A 24,874-nucleotide genomic window follows, 5' to 3' on the forward strand; every position below is an offset into this window, starting at 1 on the left:
CAAACTCTGCACGGAAAACTTCCCAGTTTTTCGCCAGATCACCAGTCATGCGCATACCATCGGGCGCGGGGATGCTGTTGCTTGCCATGGCGTTTCATTTCTTTAAGCGTCTTTATTTTATTTTTATTTTTACTTAGATCCCACTTCTGACTCCATGTTTCAGTATGACTTTTATTAAACTGTGGTTCCTCCCGCGCACGCCCACATACAACATCCGGGTCTTACATGCAACATTATCAGGTCACCCCTAGGTCCCTGTCCCTGTAACACAGACTACTAACATATGCCTATATGTAACAAAAACTGTGCACGTTTTGGCAGCGGCGGCCCCTCTCTCCCACCCAATTATTTGTGCTAGTTTCCTGCAATTTTACATGTTGTTCATAATAAACCAGCACAAGAAATGAAAATAATAAATAATAAATAATAACATTTTATAAAACAAGAAAAAAATTCAGACAATATATCATATTTATGAAATCTTAATAAACAAATACAGTAGCCTACAGACTCAAAAAAAAAATGGGCCCCATCAACAGGACTCAGCCCCTTGGTCAGCAGCAGGAAGACCCGTGGTCATCATCTTATATACAGTGCATTGCTCATAGATGGCTATCATGTTATACAGTACATACCAGGGTTTTTCCTGGGTCCGAATGAGGGCTTGGTGGGTGATTTTGTGCGCGCACAGCGCGCCCATATTTTTTTTGAGGGACCCACAATTGTTGTATTTGTATTGTAAATTGTAATTATTAATTATTATTATTATTAGTATTATTAATGTACCTGGTTATGTTACAGTAGAGAAACAAAAAACAGTTACCAAAACTGAGTAGCTAAGATTGGCAAAAGATTGGCGTGGTGCAACCGAAATTAGTAAACAACTAGTTTGAAACTAACTAGTAACAACTAGGGGTTTAGTAACTACTAAATGCCTGCATTTAGTAATGACTTAGGCCATATTGGTGCAACCCAGTCCAGTAGGCTACCAGATACGATGTTGTAATGTATGCACATATTTTGCTACCACGGTTGCCAGACAGAATTGACAATGTCCAGCCCAACCGGTCTAAAAGCTGCCGAATCCACCCGTCCAGTGTGACCAAAAGTAGCCCAATCTGGTGTGGCGGGTGGCGCCAATAGGAAAAGGGGAGGTGCCCAAAGGAAAGCACTTAGGGCTCACCTTAGGGGGAACCCCAGAGCGCAGCCGTGTGATCAGGTCGGAGGTAAGGTAGTTGCACACCGTACTCCATGCTGACAGGCAGAGATCAAGAGGTAGGCCGCAGCCTATGGCTATTTTCTGTGCGTAGCGTTTTATATTATTTCTTTGATTGTATGTAATATTGATGGTGTGATGTATTACAGGTCACCTACTTCCCTGCTGGGTTGAAGGCGGCTGGTAGTCGCTGGTAGGACGCTGCCATCGACGTACCAGGTATTTTAATGTATTCGTCATGTAAATTGAATCATTATGTATTTTAATATGTCAGTAATAGTGTTTTAAGATTGTTCATTTGTGTTTCCTCCAGAGCATCAGTGCGGCCAGCTGCTCTTGCCGTGAGACGTTTTGTTTGGTTAAAGTTTATGTTCTTATCTAGTCCGCCTGGGCAAGTGTGCCGGTAGCGGGGCGGACTAGTTTTTCTTTTTGTTTGTTTGTTTGTTTGTTTGTTTATTTGTTATTTAAATCCGCTTTTCCCCCACCATTGCCACTTCACCGGGTTAATCCCAGTTCGACCATCAGGGCAGGTTTGAGTGTGCTATATTTATAGATGATTGCAGTGAACAACCCTTTTCTACAGTGTGTAGCCTATGGTGTGCAGTGAACAACCCTTTTCTACAGTGTGTAGCCTATGGTGTGCAGTGAATATAACACCTGCCCTGGTAACAATAACTGAGGTTCTTTGGAGAGAGGTCAATGTGGGCCTGGATTGTGAACTAATGTAATAAAACTATTTTCTAATTAAAGTACATTCTCAACTGTCATTCTTATGCTAGGGACCTATATGGTGGGTGTAACACTGGCAACACTGCTTGCTACGTTCTTGCAGCTCGCGTGAACACAGGTTCTTCCATCAGCGCTCGCCTGCCGCTTCGATTGCAGACTCAAGTTGACGCGCGTGCAGAAAGATGCCACGAAACTCATGTCCGGTAGCTTTCTTTCAAGGAATTTCAAAAATAAAAGTCCCATAAAACAATTGTTATTTCTCACCGTGAGAAATAGAGATGTGGCGTGAGAGCGTGAGAACTGGTTGAAATGTGTGAGTCTCACGGCGATTGCGTGAGACTTGGCAGCTCTGTGTTTGTTATCGCATAACCAGTCGTTCAGAATGCTCTCAGTATTTCCCCTACAGTTGCCTTGGGGTGGGCGGGCCAGACCTCCACACACAGCTTCGTGCCGCGCTGGAGAATGGTTTTGGTTTTGTTTTGACCGAGAGAGTTTTTGCAGGGTGAAAGCTCTGCAGAAGAAAGTAAGCAAGTTGAAACGTTAGCAAATATAATTACTGTGTTCTGACAGAGAAAGTTGGTTCAAATTAGTCGTTATTATTGTGACTAGAAAGTGTCTGATTATAGTTTCATGATGTGAATAATAGTGTCAAAGAACTAGCAAGCTAGCTAGCATGCTCAGAGGTGATTAGATGAGCTAGTCTGCTGCACACATGCCAGCTAAAGAGCTAACTGGATGCACTTTATTATTTTACTTAAAGTAGATATACAATCTTTCTTATTCTGCTAGAATTGGGCTTTATGGTAATACCATAATGGTATATTTACAGTACATGGACAGTGGATTGAAGCATTGGAACAAACCCTCACTCATTGGAAATGTCTGTTTTTTGTAGTTGGACATACGATTTTCTTACAGGTGAGAGAGTAAGTAAAGACAGTATCTGACTGCATTGCCCACAGCAACCCAATATTCAATTAGAATGATGTTATAATTTGATATGAATTCAATGTATACCTCTTATTAAATTATAAAGACTCTGGTTGTTATATTTGCCTTTTGGTTGACAGCAAAAGAGGTAGAGAGGAGGATAGAGAAGGAGAGAATGAGAGAGAGCAGGATGGTGTCGGCACACCAGAGAGACAGCAAGAACCAGTAGTCAAGACCACATAAGTAGCCTTGAGAACCGATGGTTCTCGAGCCTAACGGCCCTTAAGGGGCAGGAGCCTATCTCCTGTTTCTGTAGCGTGAGGCAGCTTGATGTACAAGTACAGTCCATGCCACCCCCCCCCCCCCCCCCCCAAGGCAGCAAACACCGGTATGCATAAGTGAGTGTGGTGGTGCTTATGGGGTGTCGCTACGGGACAGGTGTCGCTCTGACTGGGAGGGCAAAATCACAGTATACCCACTAGAAAAAACAAACACTGTATGCATAAGTGAGTGTGGTGGTGCTTATGGGGTGTCGCTACGGGACAGGTGTCGCTCTGACTGGGAGGGCAAAATCACAGTATACCCACTAGAAAAAACTAGACTACACCACTGTGTATCATTCATAACTGTACATAGGCTACACATATCATAATATCTTATCACTATTGCATGGAACTTGGGTAAACCCGCTGTGAAAAAAAATTACTCAGCTCCAACAAATCTGAAGGGATTGGGAGACATACTGTACAGTTTATCATTTTCATAACTGTCTGTACATATACATATCTTATGTATCACTATTGCTATATATAGCCTATATATAAACACATTATGTTACAAATATCAGTCTTATCCACTGTATCTAATTCAGCACTGAAGCCTGAAGGTTGAGCACAGTGTGTGCCCCCTTGCTACCTCTGCTGATATAAAAGAGAATTGCAGCCTTGGAGAAAAAGATGGCAGCCGAATCCCAAGGCAAATACACAGGCACACACAGAAATACTGCAAAATCGCTTTATACTAACTCGATTTTGAAAATGTAAAGATTCTGGGTGGTAGAACGCACATATCTAGGAAAAGTCATGAAAGGAGGGTCCTGACATTTGATCAAGTGCAAAGGTAGACTTTTTTTTGTACTCACTGGTGCCCGATGACACCTCACGGCTTTCCTAGTGTTAAAGTGTTGCACACTGCTGGCAGTGTTCAGCTTTCCTGCCCGCAGGACAAAGCAGCTCCCCGTTTTATTGGCCTTCTAACAGGATCAGCTGAATCCAGGCCCTTTATTGTGTAGTCTGGCGTTAGCGAGAGAGGGGAAGAAAAGCCCTGGTGCGACTGCACAACTTGACTTCCTAAATTCCACACTAGGGTCCTTTAGAGGGGAAGGGAAGCGTGAAGAAGGCCCTCTTTTGGATGCATGCACGGAGCACTCCTCTCTTTCGGATCCCGTCCCAACAGTTCAACTGCGGCCTCTCCTCAGGAGGCTGTAGAGGTGTATCAATATAACATGACTGCCTGGGGCTTATTTATTTTAGATACAAGAGGAGTCAGAGGGCAGTGTTGTGTGATTGTGTGTATCTGACATGAAATATATGGTGAACCAAGAAAATATTTGCTAAACTGTTCTCACGTAAATTACTTTTTCCTTGTAAAGGAAATATATGTATTGTGTTGTTCAATGAAAAGTCTAAGCAATAAACTTTATTTCACACAATTTAAAGGCCGCTCTTTAGTTTGAATAGTTGAAGATCAGTTTGAATAGTTGTATATTTAAGTTGTGAAATGTCATGGGCTGCAAACTACCTGCCGTTCAGGACATTTACTCGAGGTGCAAGAGGAAGGTGGTAAGATCATCAGAGACCCCAGCCACTCCCTGTTCTCTGTTGCCTTCTGGCGAAAGGTACCGAAGTATCCAGACCCGGTCCAACAGGCTCCGGAACAGTTTCTATGCGCAGGCCATTAGAAATCGCAACTGATTCACCTCAACCGCCACTACCTCAACAATTATCTTTCCTGGCAGCGTCTTGCAAAACAAGATATGCTCATTTATGTCCGACTCTTCTTTATAACGCACAAAAGCCAGCAGCTGAGCCTCCCCACTAACGTCGGTCATTTCATCTAATTGCAAAGCGAACTGACCTGCTTGCTTCATTTTATCCACCACTTGTCCGACAATATTAATGGATGATCAATCCGACGGGAGACGGTATTGTTTGATAATGGTACCAACTTGAGCGCGTCAGCTGCTTTCTTGTCCATCATAGTTTTAGCCAAAATCATAGCGGCAGGCAAAATCAGATCTTCGGCGATTGAATGTGTTTTTTTTTACTTAGCCACCAGTAATGAAACAGCATAGGACCAGTGGCGGCTGGTGCTAAAATGTTTGGGTGGGGCACAGGTTATGGGGGCATGCTCCACGGGGAAGAATATCAACTTTAAAATCTGGATTTACAGTCAATTTTAGCATGAGAATAGCTCTACCCCCCTGTACAGACCTCTTCATCCCCTCTACCCCCCTGTACAGACCTCTTCATCCCCTCTACCCCCCTGTACAGACCTCTTCATCCCCTCTACCCACCTCTACAGACCTCTTCATCCCCTCTACCCACCTCTACAGACCTCGCCATCCCCTCTACCCCCCTGTACAGACCTCTCCATCCCCTCTACGCCCTGTACAGACCTCTCCATCCCCTCTACCCCCCTGTACAGACCTCTCCATCCCCTCTACCCCCTGTACAGACCTCTTCATCCCCTCTACCCTCCTCTACAGACCTCTTCATCCCCTCTACCCTCCTCTACAGACCTCTTCATCCCCTCTACCCCCCTGTACAGACCTCTTCATCCCCTCTACCCCCCCTGTACAGACCTCTCCATCCCCTCTACCCTCCTCTACAGACCTCTCCATCCCCTCTACCCTCCTCTACAGACCTCTCCATCCCCTCTACCCCCCTGTACAGACCTCTTCATCCCCTCTACCCCCCTGTACAGACCTCTTCATACCCTCTACCCCCCTGTACAGACCTCTTCATCCCCTCTACCCCCCTGTACAGACCTCTTCATCCCCTCTACCCCTCTGTACAGACCTCTTCATCCCCTCTACCCCCCCTGTACAGACCTCTTCATCACCTCTACCCCCCTGTACAGACCTCTTCATCACCTCTACCCCCCCTGTACAGACCTCTTCATCACCTCTACCCCCCTGTACAGACCTCTTCATCCCCTCTACCCTCCTCTACAGACCTCTTCATCACCTCTACCCCCCTGTACAGACCTCTTCATCACCTCTACCCCCCCCTGTACAGACCTCTTCATCACCTCTACCCCCCCAGTTTTCTCTACAATTTCTACAATTTTCTCTCTACAGTTTCTACACGTCAACGTGTACCGAAACACTTGTTTCCAACGTGGTCCTACGTTTCTCCTACACCAAGACACATACAAAGAGCATAGAAACATACAAAGAGCATAGAAACATACAAAGAGCATAGAAGATACAATCAGAATACAGTCTGCCATTCCTTCTCCCAGCATCGATTTGGTTTTCCTATCATGACTGAAGGACAGATGATTCACTTACTTACACAAGTTTGACTTCGGTAATAGGTCCAGTTGCAATATCAAGTTGGGAACAAAAGATGCCTCCTTCTAATCCATTTGTTCAATTTGTTTACAAAGTCCGGTAGTGGAAAGCAGAACAACGCATTTGTTACTTCACATCCCGCTAGCCATGTTTTCTTCTCATAACAACCCCTCGTAAATCCTCGGTTTTACCGTCACGAACGTGACGCCGGACATGACGTAAGCACGTACGATTCTTTGTGCATGTCCCAAAACCCCATAGACAATCGACGGAATGGCCTGAAGTTACCAAAATAGATTTTACATGCAAGTCTACGAGAACAGCCTAGTGCAACTTCGAGTAGACTGAAAGTTGCCCCGAAAGGGGCGAGACTTGAAGCTGATTGGAACATACTCCACAGAACACTAGCTGATTGGACTATGATATACTCCACAGAACACTAGCTGATTGGACTATGATATTCAGAAGCAACACTGTCTAGAAGTCATAGGAAAAAAATCTCTCTCTTCTCCCTTTGGTGGGGCATTGCACAATTGCCCCTAATGAACCAGCCTCCCCTGCATAGGACGCCTCCAGTGCTTTGCTTGACACACTTGCCGCTTCCTTCAGTGTAGCCTGACTTGACTTGAACTCTGACAGTTTTCGCTTGAAAAAGTCGTCAGTTTTACCAACAGTTGCTAGGTGTTTGGTGCTCTGGTGTCGCTGTAAATGGGCTGGCTTCATTGAATTATTAGCCAGGACTTCGCCACAGAAAAAGCACTGTGGCTGTGGTGGATCAGCCGATGTACATGTAAATCCCCACAAAACATATGTTTCCAAATAATAGCGGGGTCCTTTTTTTTCTCTCTCTCTCTGATCTGACCGTCTGATCTGCCTCTGATCTGACCGTTACTGTAGCTGGTCGTTTTAGCCATCTGTCCATCTTTGCTGTATACTGACAGGCCTAGCTGACTTGCGCGCGAAAATGATCGTGAACGTGATTTAAATGTGACGTGACTACCACTTGTGTTACAGTCATCACCTGTCGGGGAGGAACTTAAGTTGCAGCGTACCATTTTAACAACAGGTTTATGAAACGACTATATTTAATATTTTTTTGGGAAAGGGAAATAAATTATAATTTCAAATCTTTCCACGTACCCCCTGCAATCCCCTCACGTACCCCCAGGGGTCCGCGTACCCCCGGTTGGGAACCTCTAGGTGATACGCAGGACTATGCCGTATAGTATACCCACTAGGAAAGGCCAAGGATTTCCGTATACTGTAAGGTGATCAACTTCTCCAGTATCGATTTAATTGAGTCGTCACTTTACAAGCGAGTTCGTTTAATCTCAACGAGACGTCCTTGATATCACTTCTTAAGATGATATGATCCAATCAAATATTAGGCACCACTACTGAACTGTTCATTAAGATAATATTTATTCAAGCACATCAGCAAGCAATAATTAGTTCATTTCCATGGAAAAGTGGTCTCATCTAGTTTCACCTCTGCAGGCCCGTCTCAGCTAGCCGTCAACAAGTTAACTGCAAGAGCTCCACCAGACCAGAGTCACCTTCCTCCTTCGTACATAGTCTTTATACATTTCATTTCACATTGGGGCTGGGTGGTGCCCCCCCCCCCCCTATCTAGTAGTTTTCCACTTGCCCGTACAAAATCCGTTGCAGCTGCTCGTTACCATGGCCTTCAATTCCTCTCTTGTGTGGGTGCGCGAGAGTGTACTGTGTGTTATCAGCAGTGTCCTGCTAGCGTCTCGTTCCCATGGTGATATCATACTTTGTATGAGCAGAGCATTGTGTCAGTGTCCTTATCAGAATGTCTTGTTATCAGAATGTCTTGTGAAAACACAACTATTGAAGTTACACAGTAATATTAGGATTCGATTTACAAGTTAGAAGATTAGACTTATCATTAATCATTAGTTATGAAAGTACAGAAAAATAGAATATTATAACAGCAGGTGTAAAATGGTTGTTAGCACATAGGTAAAAAATAAGTAATTTATAGGCAGTTTGAATCATAAAACGTTCTTTTAGTCAGGAGCTTGTCTTCTTCTTGTCGCTCAAAAACAGAACCTCTCTTTTGGCTTTGCGTGACCTTCCTATTGTTCTCAACTGACCGCATTCACATATTATTTAAATGAGCACATAGTACATGATTTATCACTTCTAGTGATTTTAATACAAATTCCCAACAAATCCCCCCTTTGGTCATTAAAACAAAATTATGACCATTACAGAGAATTTGTAGCCAGAAAGGTGAGATGGGTCGTAGACCGCAAATGCCTTTATTTACACCATTCCTTCACAAACCTCCATAATTACAACATATCTTCAACTCCTGTATCATGATCCATCTCCTCACCCTCCAACAGTGACTGCTGCTGCTCAGCAATAAGCATTTGTAAGTGCATCTGTGTTCCAGCATCAACCTTGGTTAGGGCCGTAGTAATCAGTCGCTGTGCCAGGCCTCTAATGCAAGGGACAATGCAGCAGCCAAACAGGATCAGCACTGTGGCAGAGATGAGGAGGGCAGAGAGCATAGACATAGCCAGATTTTTCCATTTACCAAAAACAGATTCGAACCACTCTCCAATAACATTGTTAACTCCAGCGTTTGCATACACCTCTTGTAAACATCCTCATCACCATCTTCCAAATTTCTCATTATCAGCGCCCAAGTGTCTCGCACCGACCCATGAGTGGGACCATGTGCCTCAGCACCAATAACATTCATTAGACCTGCACGGGCCACTATTCTTCCGTCATGCGCTCTCCACAACCAGCTTTGCGTCACCCCCCTTGTTACCCACACTGACCTTTCTTGGGGGGAGGCGGCCCCCTGTATGTCATCTATAGTCTGTACAGAGCATTTAGGTTTGTCAAGCTGGATTGAGACCAGCTGATGTTCTCTCGGGACATATCAATGGACTGCGCTTACATACCGCCTTTATCCAAAAGCGCTTCAATGGCTTCTCATTCACCAACACACACATTCACACACCAATGGTGGCAAGCTGCCATACAAGGCGCCGGCCCTGGGAGCAATTCGGGGTTCAGTGTCTTGCCCAAGGACACTCTGACATGTGGCCTGCCGGGGCTCGAACCGCCGATCTGCCAACCTTGCGATCATTAGAGGGCGGCTCTACCTCCTGCATCACACCCCCTCCTGATTTAGCGGCTGCATCTGCAGCATAATTTCCTTTTTCTTCGTCTGTGTCGGCTTTCGAGTGTCCCTTCAGCGGTGCCTCTAATCTAAAAGCAGATATCTATGGGGTGAGCCCCCACCTTTCCAAACATGTCTGCTACAGGTTTACTGAAATTGCCTGGCAGTCACGCATTCTAAGGAAGCAAAACAAATTGCAAGGCATTTTGGACAAGAAACTGTAAAGTGATGATTAGGCCCAATGGATCTCCTGAAACCTCCAAAGGGATTATGGTGAGAGAACAAATAATGACTGTGAAATACCTGAACAGACAAATGACTCAAATCTGAGTGGAAATACTTGAACAGACAATGACTGTCAAAATGGGAATGGACAAGGGTTATTCATTTCCACTAAACGATATAAATGATGATGAGTTTCGAGAAATGGGATCACTGGACTGTGTGGATTATAATCCAGCTGCACCTAAAAACTATGAAGAGTTGAACTTTGAAAACCTTTGATTTTACAGAGGACAAAATGTATGACATTGAGAACAACATCGACCACTTCTATAACAATAATAACAGCGAACCACTTCTACAGCAATAATAACCGTCTGCAACTGTGACACACTACACAGAGGAACAATTCAAAAGAAAACATTATGGATTGTGTCACTGTAGAAATAAAATATGGAGAAATCTAAGACCATAATAATACGCTGTGTATATAGAACTCCAGGATCCTGTCTTGACACATTCAAAGATATGATGGTTGATATGTATGATAAACTAAATGACAGAAAGACGGTCTTTGTATGAGGGGACTTAAATATAGATTTGTTGAACCCAAATGAACACAAAAAAAAATGTTACAGACATCATGGACACAATGTACAGTATATGTGTATTTCCTACAATCTTAAAACCGACTAGAATAACAATTAACAGTGCTCCTTTAATAGATAACATTTTTACCAATGAAATTGGGAGTAAAATAGTAAGTAGAATGCTATTACCGTAAATAAACAGAGCTGCCTATCAAGACCCAACTAACAAATTATTCATAAACCCCTATGATCTCAAATTTAAAGAATTGGTGGACTTTAAAATGGCACAAGTAATTCTACAAAGTAAAAAAAAAAATATATAAGATGCTTCCAGACTTTATCCAGAGACTGTTCCAAGTTAGACAGACTAATTACGAACTCAGAGGAATATGTATATTTATGAAAACAAAGATTAAAACAAATGCAAAACAAAGATGTATAACAGTGAAAGGAGCCTACCCATGGAACACCGCCGAAAAGGAAATGAAAATGTGCAGCACACCAAAAGGACTAAAAAAAATCACAAAAAATAAGATGATTAACAAGTATAAAAACAGAGGCATAAACACAGCCCTTGTTTGGTATCCTTGAACCACCCCCGCCAACATGCGCAAGTAAAGTCCTGTTCACAAATGTTTCCCTGTCTTGACCATGCACTCATGAACATATTGCAGAAGTGCGTAGCATTAAGGCGTCCCACGTCGCCCCCCTTTCCCGTCCTGTTAAGGCAGTCGTAGGCTTTTTCTAAGTGTAAAGGGTGATGTCCCTCATATATCATGGGGCCTTTAGTTCTATTTATACCGGGGCAGCATGTTCTCCCCCTCGTCCCATCTCTACTGGAGAATTTGAACAATTATCAGGCTTGTAGGGGGAGAAACAGTGTACTCTCTCTAGGTTGTTTCAAGCAGACTAAACATTGAATTTAGAATGAATTTAGAAATGGTGGATATTGTGTAGTTAACCCAGTTAATTTAATAGTTAATTAATAAATTGTATAAATAATTGTGGCTATAACCCAGTTGTACCAAACATTTTAATTTGATTTGATTTGCTTCTCCATTTATCTCGAACATTTCAACCACAAAAACACACAAATCTTCAACAACAAAAACAAACCCCCAAAAATGAATAAAAATATAAATAAAATAAGATATAAATTGAAATAAAATATATCTTCCTCGACATGGAAGCAACAGTCGGCAATTGCCCTGTTCGATAAAAGACAGAAAGAAACAAAAGCCACCTGGTCCTGCCCCTTCCCCACAATATCATACCTTTACGCAATAGATTATCTATCAATATCTATAATAATATGGCTATCCACTATAGCTAACCAGGAACCAAATGTCCACAAAAATACCAGTTCACGTCATTCTCAAGCTCCTCCAACCTATATCCCTCCAAACCACTCAATAGTATTACTTGTTTTCATTGTTACATCAAGACCATTCAAAATGGACACCCCACAAACTGAGATGCACCTGCCCCTGAGCGCTGCACAGACAACAGGCTGTTCTTCATTCAATTTCCCTCCTAGACTACAACCCCCATCTCTGCTCATGAACAAAACATTTTTTTTGTAAGTTGCCAGGGACCTTATTTTGTGTTACTTTAAACATGAATCGTGCAGCTCTGAATGTACACTACATTTACACTCAGTTTGACTTTCTGTTATTTGTATATAATTGGTATGATCTCTATGAAGTACAATCCTTATAGCTCTTTTTGCAATGTGCATATCTTTTCTAGGTTGGTTTTATATGTATTTCCCCAAACTTCAACACAATATGACAGATAGGGTACAATGAGTGTGCAATAAAGAGTGTATAGTGATTTCTGATTTAAGATGTATTTAATTTTACCCAGAATTCCCAAGCTTTTCGCAATCTTTGAGCACAGATATTTTATATGTGGTTTCCAGCAGAGTTTGTGGTCTATTTAAAACACCCAAAAACTTGATTTCATATACTCTATTGATTTTGACATTTTCAATTTCCAGATGGAGCTCTGTATTTATATTGCAATTTCCAAATTGCATGAATTTGGCTTTATTCAGATTTAATGATAGCTTGTTTGTCTCAACCCAGCATTTTAATTTGTACAATTCCTTCTTTGCCACCGTTAAAAGCTGCTGCAGATCATCCCCATTGCATGACATATTTGTGTCATCTGCCAAGACAACCAATTCGACCCCTGTGGGCACCACAGGTAATATTTAAGCACCTTGATTTGTTCTGGCCTATTTGAACAAATTGCTGTCTATTACTAATATAGCTTTTAAGCCATTCAAGTGCGACCCCTCTGACACCATACCTGTCCTTTTTTTTTTAAAGTAGAATCTCATGATCTATTGTGTCGAATGCTTTTTTAAGGTCAATGAATATGCCCAATGCATATTTCTTTCTCTCTGTACAAGTTGTTATTTGCTTCTACTAGCTCCATTAATGCCATGTCAGTAGATCTAGCTGTTCTAAAACCATACTGATTATCCATTAATAGTTGATGTTTTTCAATGAGATTGGCCAGTCTTTCATCATATAGTTTTTCTAACCCTAACCCTAACTGTTATAATAAGGATACCGGTCTGTAATTGGTGAAGAGGTGTTTATCTGTTTTGTTCCTTTAACATTATTTTTTATTCTCCTCTAATAATCTGGTATAATAATCTTTCTTACATATGCTCATAATACTAATTAGTTTGTTTTTTGTATTTCTTCTATGTAACCCCTGCCTCCTTTGTTTGATGCTTTATACATACACTTTATAGAGTATACCTTTTCTTGTATGCATTTTGAATGCCCCTGGACACCCACAGATTTTCAGAATATTTATTCTTATTGCTACATTGTTTTAGTGGGCAGTTTTTGTCATATAGAACTTTAAATGTTTCTAGGAATAACCCATACGCTTTGTCCACATCTGATTCTTCATATATACTCTTCTAATTCCATTTTAATAACTCATTTCTAAAAGCAGATATGGATTCCTCAGTTCTACTGTCTTGTATGTAATTTCCTTTAACTCCCTCTTCTTTCTATAATTACATTCATAAAATGAAAAGACAGGCAGGTGATCGCTAATATCATGGATTAATAGTCCACTTGTTGTGTTACTTTCCACATTATTTGAGGCTTAGTGCATGCTGACAGAGTCGCCAGGAATTTGAAAATGTTATACATGTGGTGGGTCTGCTTTGGTACAGTGTGACAAGAGAGGCAACCCTGTACCCGGTTTACCTTCGACTCTGACAGCGTGTGAGGTGGTCAATATACCTCCCACGGTCTTGTCCACCACGTCGCCTGGGTCTAAAATAGGAGTCTGTTTTGCCGTTGTCTGCTTTCTCCGCAGCATTCAGTTCCTGTGAAGAGAAAACTCGATTGAGATTAGTTAAGAGTTTTGACATATATTCATTTTCATGGAGAGGAGGTCGAAGCCACCTCCCTCTGTCTCTGTATCATGTCGGCAAGCTTTCTTTTAATAGATTAGGGAAACTAAACCGTGTTATGAATTCCTTTAAGAGGCACTTTATTACAGACTGCAGCATCCTCCCGTTTACACGGATATGCTTCAGGCCACCTTGAAAACCTATCAATCACCACCAACAAGTATCTTTTGCCTTGTACTCTATTGTCTAATCCCATGTCCGTGAAGTCAATACATATCTCTCGAAATGGGCAGGGAGGCACTGGATATGTGCCCATTGGGCATTTAAGTACTGTTTTTGGGTTGTGCTTATTGCACACATCACAGTCTGAGATGAAATTCTTAACCATCTCCAAACCATAAGGGGTCCACCAATCTCTCATTATTAGTATTCTGCATGGGGCTTCCCCGGTGACTTTCCTGCCGCCGGGAAGTGTTACTGTTAATCCGTCTGGTCCACAAGTTACCTCCGCGTTCAATTTACATAGCAGGTCCCTCCCCATTACGTTTACGGGGCATTAGGGAGCGAACAGGTAGTTGTGTGACAATTTCTGGTGGCCTATTTTTGTTTCTAGGGGGATTGTTTATTTCTGTGTCTATGCCTGTCCGGAGTAGCCTACTGTCGTCATGGCCAGATTTTCCGACAGAGGAGGAACTCTACCCTTGTGGTTTGTCATGGTGGACGCTGCTGCTCCAGTATCCATGAACTGTTTTTTCTCTCCTCCCATCAGTATTTCAATCATTGGTTCTTCGTTCGGGTGGAAGTGGTAGGTTCCTCTTTCGCCTCCCGGGCATCCCTATAGGCTTTGACCATAAGGAGCCCCTCCTTGTGGTTGATTCATCATGGGGGCCATCATGGTTGGTGCCGGTTGGCCTGGCATCGGGCCCCCCCACTGTTGCTGTGTGGGGGGTCGAAACTGCTGGGGCTGCCATTGCTGCTGCTGCGTTGGTCCCCATGACTGCTGTTGGCCCCCTTGGTTAGGGCATTTCTTCTTCCAGTGTCCTGTTCCTCCACATGTGTGGCAGGAACCTGCTCCTGGTGCTATTGGTCCTCCACGGCCTCTCCTGCGGCCTCCTCGCCCACGTCCTCTCCCTCCGCCTCTCTGTTGATATTCGGGGAAGGATTGGTACTGAGCCGGGGGCTGTGGTGCTGCAGAGGCCTGCGGCACCTCTCCAAGCTGGACCAATATCTTGCATTCTTTACATTCCTTCTTCCTTGCCGTAGCCACAGCCACAGCTACGGTCACCTGCATTTTCAACAACCTCTCACGCTGCACGGCCTGTTTCTCCTCGGTCTCGTCGGTTTTTCTTTCTTCTGAATTAATTAAGGTCTTATATTATATCTTATAGGGTCTCTGTGTGTATCTATCTTGTCGCTATGTATTCTTCTGTCTTATGTGTTCTGCATTATCTGCTCATCTAGATAGTCATTCTACTGAGGGTTCACTGTATCGTGTGGCTATGCTGCCACCCTTATATCAATATTATTATTGCCAACCAATACTAAACAAACTGAACAACTAAACAAAACCACAATGTAATCAAACACCCCAAATATACCACTATTGCAAAGACGACGAGACACAAAATCACCGTGCGTCAGAGACACTCCTAGTGAGCCTTTTTTTCCTTTTTTTTTTTTTTTCTGCTGTCTGCGCTTCAATGGTGGGTCACACCCGCAGCACAACACTTCTTTAAACACCTTGAACGAGGCATAACATACAACTATCCCTTTTAATAGTAATAATTACAATAATAATAACAATTCCATCTATGATTCACATACAATATTACGTAACACCTTTGCATGAGTTTAGAATTATAAGGTTATATCTCCGCTTAGGGTAGTTCAGAGATATTGAGCGTCAACGTTTTTACATTCCATTATGTTCCGTGAGATGGAACCCTTGTATTTTATGAATTACCCACTCAAAATGTCAACATTTTAAAAATAACACCACACATTAATAAACCACTTAATGGATCAGATTATGCAAAAAACTCAATTTTGACTAAAACGATGATAGAACCATATAATCCTAACGTCACAATTATTTTAGCGCCCGCTGTGAGGGAAGGCACGCTATTATAGGACCTTCACCGGACTGCAGTCCTGCCGTGAACGCTACCCTATCCGCAATGTCCTACACTCCTCACTTGGTTTGCAAGGTATTTCAACCTTCGGGGCCTGGGCCTGATTACCCCTGGTTACCCCTGGGGCCTGGGCCTGCATGATTACCCCTGGTTACCCCTGGGGCCTGGGCCTGCATGGTTACCCCTGGTTACCCCTTAATATGGACTGTCGTGTCTTTCCTTACCTTAGACCTCGGCGGGTCTATCCTGGGGACTGGTTACCCCTCTTTATTTCCAGGACTTAGCTACTGTCCCTTCTTTAGACCTCGGCGGGTCTTATTACACGTTAATACAAGATGTGCTTAAATATCAGACAGTGGTGTTCAATAATGTATAGAATGTCAATTTAATTAATGATTATCCTTACGTTTGACGGATCTTCAAAGACACAGATCAGAATGGGTTTGACGATTCCAGGACCCAGCACTTCCAGCTAGAATACTATTGTCTACCTAAGCAGATTTCATTAAATGGCTCTGCTCACCTCTTTTGTGTTGGTACCGTGGAAGTGCTTAGTCCGAACCCAGCCTCGCCCACTCCTCCTTGCATCCCGTTGAAGATCACGTCGGGGTCACCAATTTTGTAAGGTGATCAACTTCTCCAGTATCGATTTAATTGAGTCGTCACTTTACAAGCGAGTTCGTTTAATCTCAACGAGACGTCCTTGATATCACTTCTTAAGATGATATGATCCAATCAAATATTAGGCACCACTACTGAACTGTTCATTAAGATAATATTTATTCAAGCACATCAGCAAGCAATAATTAGTTCATTTCCATGGAAAAGTGGTCTCATCTAGTTTCACCTCTGCAGGCCCGTCTCAGCTAGCCGTCAACAAGTTAACTGCAAGAGCTCCACCAGACCAGAGTCACCTTCCTCCTTCGTACATAGTCTTTATACATTTCATTTCACATTGGGGCTGGGTGGTGCCCCCCCCCCCCCCCCTATCTAGTAGTTTTCCACTTGCCCGTACAAAATCCGTTGCAGCTGCTCGTTAGCATGGCCTTCAATTCCTCTCTTGTGTGGGTGCGCGAGAGTGTACTGTGTGTTATCAGCAGTGTCCTGCTAGCGTCTCGTTCCCATGGTGATATCATACTTTGTATGAGCAGAGCATTGTGTCAGTGTCCTTATCAGAATGTCTTGTTATCAGAATGTCTTGTGAAAACACAACTATTGAAGTTACACAGTAATATTAGGATTCGATTTACAAGTTAGAAGAATAGACTTATCATTAATCATTAGTTATGAAAGTACAGAAAAATAGAATATTATAACAGCAGGTGTAAAATGGTTGTTAGCACATAGGTAAAAAATAAGTAATTTATAGGCAGTTTGAATCATAAAACGTTCTTTTAGTCAGGAGCTTGTCTTCTTCTTGTCGCTCAAAAACAGAACCTCTCTTTTGGCTTTGCGTGACCTTCCTATTGTTCTCAACTGACCGCATTCACATATTATTTAAATGAGCACATAGTACATGATTTATCACTTCTAGTGATTTTAATACAAATTCCCAACAATACCCACTTAAAAATGTGTGAGGATACATAACGGCGTTTTGTGACAGAACTTTCACTTTCATTCATAACATTCACCCCGTCTGTGTTACGAAGCGCTTGACTTTTGGACTATTGGGACTGACTAAAGCGTCATATACCATCAACGGGCGGAAACATGAAATATGTCAAAATGCAGCACTATCATGCGCAGATCAGCCTTAACATGTAATGTATATATAACAGCACAGATATATTTTTATGGCGTTACGAAATCCGATGTGACAGGAACACTGGAGAAACAGCCGCTGTCCACTGCATTAGTTAATAAAAACAGTTTAGTTTTTTCCCCCCTATGAAAGCATTTATAGACATGCTTTTATGTCATGTATGCGTTATTATGCTTTGGACCTCCGCGTTAGCGAGGAGAGGCGCGTGCAGCAGCCGGGGAGAGTGCACTCTTTCCGGATAGACATTTATGCATGCTCTCGGGGTTCGAAACATAACTTCCCGGATTTGCCAGCGGGGTGGTTGACGGCTTAAAATGACCGTATAGCGATGGTGAAGTTAGCAAAGCAGTATTTTGTTTTTACCACCTTCCTAGCCGGTGTTATTAATGGACAAAGACGGTGCCCGGGGCACACTCTTTGCGGGTTAATAACGTCGCTTTACCAGGGCTTATGGTGAAAATTCAAATGTGTCCGGACAGGGGAGAGGACAGGGAATCTGAAACCATTTGAATGGTGTCGATACGACATTCCTATCACGATCGACACAGCTAGGAGCGACTGCCCTCCATCAAAAATGGCACATATACTAGTACATAATAACAACTGCTCGGATAGGATTGCGGGTTGTTTTGGTTTAATACGTGCCATAGCTGTAAATAAAACATGGACATAGGTCATGCGCGTCTATCATGCACACATCAGCCTAACGTTAGATAGATAACTTCACATTAAATATGTCTATCATCATCCGCTGTCAAACGCCACAGGTAATCTTTTATTTCTAAACAGGAATGTACATCTCGATGTGAATCGCGCTCCTTATGGGATGGCTGTGCTTGACACTTCCATGGGGCGCTGCATAGGCACAATATCGGCATAATAGCGATCTTTGTTATGCTTGTTGTAAAGAAAAGGTCTATAATGCATTGAAATGACATTAGTACATCAGACATTTGACATCAGACATGGAAATATGTCAATGCGCGGCTGTCATGCACAAATCAGCTTGTAACGTTAGACACACAGCACATCGGCATAATAACGTTTTGTTTTTGTTGTGCTTGTTATAAAGAAAAGGTCTATAATGCATTTAAATGAATGATACAACCCATTAATAATATTACCTAATAACAACTGCTCGGATTAGATTGCGGGTGGAAATAGGTCAAAATGCGCATCCTGTACAAGTCGAGTTTGATAGATAACTTTACATACTGTATGTGTAGCATCATCCGCTGTCAAACGCCACAGGTAATAATTGATTTATGATTGTACATCTCTGAAATGCTCGACTGTCATGCAGCGTTGCGTTACTGTAATGTTAGACACAGCACCGACATAAAAGCGATATTTTGGTTATGCTTGTTATAAATAAAAGGTCTATAATGCATTGTAATGACATTGAACTAAGATAATACGATGGTTATCATAATTGTTCAAGTCTTTAATTACAAGTAATTCCAGAAAAAGTAAATGACATTTCAGGCTCGCTTCCGTATTACGAGAGCGAAAAGAACATTTCTGTAGATGTTTCGCAATGCATGCCGGAAGGGAGTCTCATGGCTCCGAATCGAACGAGGGTCAAGATTTTCTCCGAACGGAGCCAACCCTAACCCTAACCCTAACCCTAACCCTAATTGAGTAATGAATTGGGACGCCACTACGGCTACACGTGAACGCGCAAAACGGAGATTAGGGGTGAAAACGGAGCCAGAGTGGTGAATTGGGATTCACCCATAGTCTCTGATAACATTGTCTCTGCTGCCCGCCTGTGGACGTTAGATGATGTACTTTAAGGGCTCAAAAACAAAAGTGTCGGTTGTTGATACTGAAATCATGTTTGTAGTCTTTAGTCAGATACAACATTATCATGTCATGAACAAAGAAAAAATAGGGATGAAATCACATTTTGCCATACACTGTACAATGTGTGTGCTACAAATATTATATCACCAATTTCAATGATCCTTCTTTGCAAGTGTGATTTAGACCTGGGCTTTATCTGTGTCAGTGTGACATGTATGATGTTTGAAATTAGCAGTTATGGCCCTGTGATAACCCTGCTCTGTGGTAACCCTGGCCCTGTGATAATAACCCTGCTCTGTGGTAACCCTGCTCTGTGGTAACCCTGCTCTGTCTCTGTGATAACCCTGCTCTGTCTCTGTGATAACCCTGCTCTGTCTCTGTGATAACCCTGCTCTGTGGTAACCCTGGCCCTGTGATAACCCTGCTCTGTGGTAACCCTGCTCTGTGGTAACCCTGCTCTGTCTCTATGATAACCCTGCCCTGTGATAACCCTGCTCTGTGGTAACCCTGGCCCTGTGATAACCCTGCTCTGTGGTAACCCTGCTCTGTCTCTGTGATAACCCTGCCCTGTGATAACCCTGCTCTGTGGTAACCCTGCTCTGTCTCTGTGATAACCCTGCTCTGTGGTAACCCTGCCCTGTGAAACCAAAACAATAATGTTTTGACCCTCTAATTAATACTATACAAGTAACATAGTCTCTGATAACATTGTCTCTGCTGCCCCCCTGTGGACGTTAGATGATGTACTTTAAGGGCTCAAAAACAAAAGTGTAGGTTGTAGATACTGAAATCATGTTTGTAGTCTTTAGTCAGATACAACACTATCATGCTTATAATGATGAAAAATGCGTATGGATCTTCCACCTGCTACTGAGGCTCCTGACGGTGTATTAAATGAATAAAGTGTCAAATTGACAATATATCTTGTTTGTTCCTTGTACTGAGAGAGAGTTCAATCATCCAATCCACCAAACAACTCAAAACAAGAGTCAATACCAACAGGAGAATACACTGTTTAGCATTGGCAGAGGATTTTGGCCATCCCACAAATGCATGATCCTTACAAGTTGGACATCATTGTAAAGGTAAATAAACAGGCTTTCCAACGTTATAAAATACAATGCCAATTAGCATTGTAACAACAGATAATTTAGTTTATCTTGGTATTCTAATAAGGTAAGACCCTTTAAGCTAAAGATATGCAGACCAAAGCATTAGAACGTAACACAATTTCCCTTATTTAGAAATCCCAATGTTGACAGGTATGGTACAGTAACAATGGGCATTGTTCTACTTCTCTCAATAGTGCAGAGCACCCATGTCTCTCTCTCTCTCGCTGGCTGGCTACCTCTTTTCCCTTCTCTGTCTGAGTTACTATTCCTCCATCCTCTCTCTCTCTCTCTCTCTCTCTCTCTCTCTCTCTCTCTCTCTCTCTCGTCTGTCAGATGCTAGCCCTGGCAGTACTGGACAGGATCCTGTCTATAGACCGTCAGTGCCAGTCATCCTTGACTCCACCCTCTCCTTCCAATCTCACATCAAGTCCATCACCAGATCCGCCTTCTTCCACCTAAGAAACATTGCCATACTCTGACCATCACTTTGGACTCACCTCCCGCCTGGACTACATTAGAGGGTCCATGCACATTCATCCTACTGAAGTGTACATTGTTTGACCTGTATACGTTTACCCGACTCGGCTGTCTCCTCTTCATGTCTTCTTCTACGGTGTGTATTGAGGAGTAGATTGGGAGAGAGGTTGCAAGGAATTGAAGAAAAAACAAGAGGCATATGAGCCCAAATCTAAAGTCTTTCCTTGACTCCTTGTCTATCTATCCTGAAATTCTCCTCCAATACATTCTGAGGTCAGGAGAGAGTACATGAGTTATCAAGGAAAGACAGACATTCGGACTAGTTACACATAGAAGGGTAACAGTTAAATTCCTGAGTTCACAGCCTGGTATATACCTTTTAGTGAGAACATGCTGGTGCAATGCACTAATACTTTCATATTGTTAATTATAGAACAAGATGGGCATATAGCTGTATGTCAGTGAGTGAAAAGCTTTACCCAAGGCTAGACTAGGGCATGTTAAATTGTCTTCCACTGCCTTCTGCTGAAAAGTCTGAGATTGGCATTCCTTTTCCATGCATGTTGAAAATGTATTCAGAACCTGGCCCAGTTAAATTGAGCAACTCCTTGGTGGGGTTCAGATGGACTGAATATGATACAGATTTCTATAGACAATTACAAACAGTAAACAAGTGTAAATTAAGAAACTTTAATTTACCCTTCAAACCAAGCAGCACAATAAAAAAAATATATAAACCTGCTTATACAGTAGAGTAACCTCATCAAAAGTTAATACAGAAATCTGGAGGAAGATAATTGAACTGAGAACAAAAACTGATACATCTCTAAATGTATTATTTAATAATAATATATATATATTTAAAATAATTATTATAATTATTCCAACCAGCATTAAAGGGTCATTTTACTTTGTATTTTAAATTTTTTAAAAAGTGGTTTCGCTTTGTCATTCTGGGGTATTACATTTTACAATTTTGGCATTTAGCAGACGCCTTATTCCAAAGCGACTTACAATCAATACATTTGAATACTAAGCATGTGAATCAGCAGTCCACTATTCGTTGCAGGAAGAGTACTCTAGCTCGGGCCCGGGGCCACTGATAGAAGGAAAAACCTTCTCCCTATTATCGCCTTCTACTAAAACGTTTTCTTTTCTTTTTTTCTTTTTTTTTTTATTACTGGAGAAACTGAGAAACAGTACAAGGGGGGCAGTAGAAGTTCTTAGGGACACAGTAAAGGGGAAAGCGGGTGTCTTTAGGAGACGTAGTGGTGAGGGTCAGAAGATGTCTCAGGAGGAGCAGTTAAGATGTAACCTGAAGAGATGGGTTTTCAGTCTACGATGGAAGATGGGTAGTGACTCTGCCGTTCTGACAGCCGTGGGGAGCTCATTCCACCAGCGGGGAGCCAGTGTTGTGAAGAGACGTGATCGGGCAGCCCGACTGCTGTGTAGAGGAGGTGGGGCCAGTCGGCCAGCCGAGGTGGAGGAACGGAGTGAGCGGGCAGGGGTTTGGGGGGTTACCATTTCCTTCAGGTAGGCAGGGGCTGTCCCTTTAGCTGCCTGGTATGCAAGCACCAGGGTCTTGAATCTGATGCGAGCTGCTATCGGGAGCCAGTGCAGGGTGCGAAGGAGAGGGGTGACATGCGAGTATTTGGGGAGGTTGAATACCAGCCGGGCAGCATTGTGTGTGGATTGATGGCAAATTATTTTAATTCAATCCATTTTAAATTGAGGCTATAACACAACAAAATGTGGAAAAAGTGAAGGGGTCTGAATACTTTCCAAATGCACTGTACATTATATTACATTCACAATATTATATTCACAATGAACACTTTATTAGGAACACTATACTAATAGCCTCAATTCTTCATGGCATTGATTCCACAAGATGGAATTTCAATTGGATCTAACTCTGATGATTGACATGGCCAGTCATTTCTCACAGGATTCTGCAAAGCACCTTTCTCAGGACAATCACCTTGAACATGGCGTTTTAGTTGCATGGGCAAGTCGGTCGCCTCTCAGGAACACTCATGGATTTGTTGTGTGTGTGCACGCGTGGGGGAATTAATTCTCGTTGGCTGGGTCTTAACCAATTCAAATGCTTAAGTCTTAAAAATGTGTCTGTATTCCTCTCTCTTTATGATATGTGAGGAGAAGAAGAGTGTTTTAACATTCTGAAAATGTCCAGTTAGTCTTTTACTGTATATCTGAACCAGACTTAAACTATTTAGGATCTCTTGCGTCCTTGGCCTCCAAGGCTAAAGGAGTTTGGCAAGCTGAACAGTAAAGAGAGAGCTGGATAAAGGTTGGGGGAAACACAAAGTCCTCTGAGGGTTCCAAGGCGATATTTCAGGGCAGACTGATGGGGGTTCTGGTTGAAGTACTCAGTCGCTCTCACTGCCACTCTCTGACCTCACATAGAAGTCTTCCCCTCCCCCGATCTCCTCGAAAAACAAGCGACCTGGTGACAATCACAAAACAAGGTGATCCCTGAGAGATTATTATCAGAGTGAATATCTTAATACAGCAGAACAATACAACAAGTCTAGTGTTAAGAGATTTAAGTCTTACCATTTGGAATCTCCTCTTCATTGTCCTCAAAATTATCAAAGTCCAGACTTACAAAAGAGCTCTGTTGGACGACATGATACATTTTCAGTATCTTCACACTACTACAATGATGAACCAATATCAAATAAAGCAATGTCAATTCTGTATCAACTAGTACTTATTTTCTGTTACAGTGAACATAACTCTCATACCAACTGGATGATTTTCATTTGGTCACAAAGCAAAGTTGAATATCCATAACAGGACTGAGTTATCCCTTACGTGCCCGAACCTAGTTTTCCTTGCATGAAAATAAAGCAGGGATTAGGACTGCCCAAAGACCAAAAAAATAAAACATTCTGAAAAAATAACTAATATATTGTCCTTTTTAACAAATACAGGTGCTTAACACTCATGTGTGATGAAGAGATCCAGAATAGAAGTTTTCATTCAGCTTTTGAGCCACAAAAATATTATTTTACATGAGGCCTATGCAAAGCATGGATGTGTGATTACAGTCCTTAACGCCTGATGTTGTGTATACCTTGGCATTTCAAGTGACTGAGAAAATGTACTTCTCTGGACATCTTATGAGCATTTTGCATCCACTGAATTTCAGAAACTCACCCAAGACTAACCCATCGAAAACGTAAGTTTTCACCAGAAGGTGCTTGAAGTGTTTATTAGGACCTCTTGTTCAAGAAAGTCGTTTCTTTTTGTGACTTGATCTGGTACAGACACTTTAACACGTCGTGAGCTTAGAAAAGGTTCTATCTCCGTTTAGGGTAGTTCAGAGATATTGAGCGTCAACATTTTTACATTCCATTATGTTTTGTGAGATGGAACCTTTGTATTTTATGAATTACTAACTCAAAAATGTCATCATTTTAAAAAATAACACCACACAGGCATTAATAAACACCTAATGGATCAAATTATGTAAAAAACTCAATTTTGACAAAAATGGAGATAGAACCTTATAATTCTAACGTCACGACGTGTTGAAGACATTGTTGGGTGAATCAAGAGATTGATCACAAAGCACTTGCCTTCTGCTTGAGCAGCATCTTCCAATCTCCCCGGTCCTTCTTCATCAGCTGGATGACTGGCTCATTGCACTTCACCTCCCAGGAGCAGCGATGGGGCCATGGAGCTCCAGGTCTGCCCGGTACGGTCGCTCATTAACAGTGGCACTACAGAGAATTATATAA

The sequence above is a fragment of the Nansenia antarctica genome (assembly GCF_963989245.1).
Source record: "Nansenia antarctica genome assembly, chromosome: 2".
Classification (NCBI taxonomy): Eukaryota; Metazoa; Chordata; class Actinopteri; order Argentiniformes; family Microstomatidae; genus Nansenia; species Nansenia antarctica.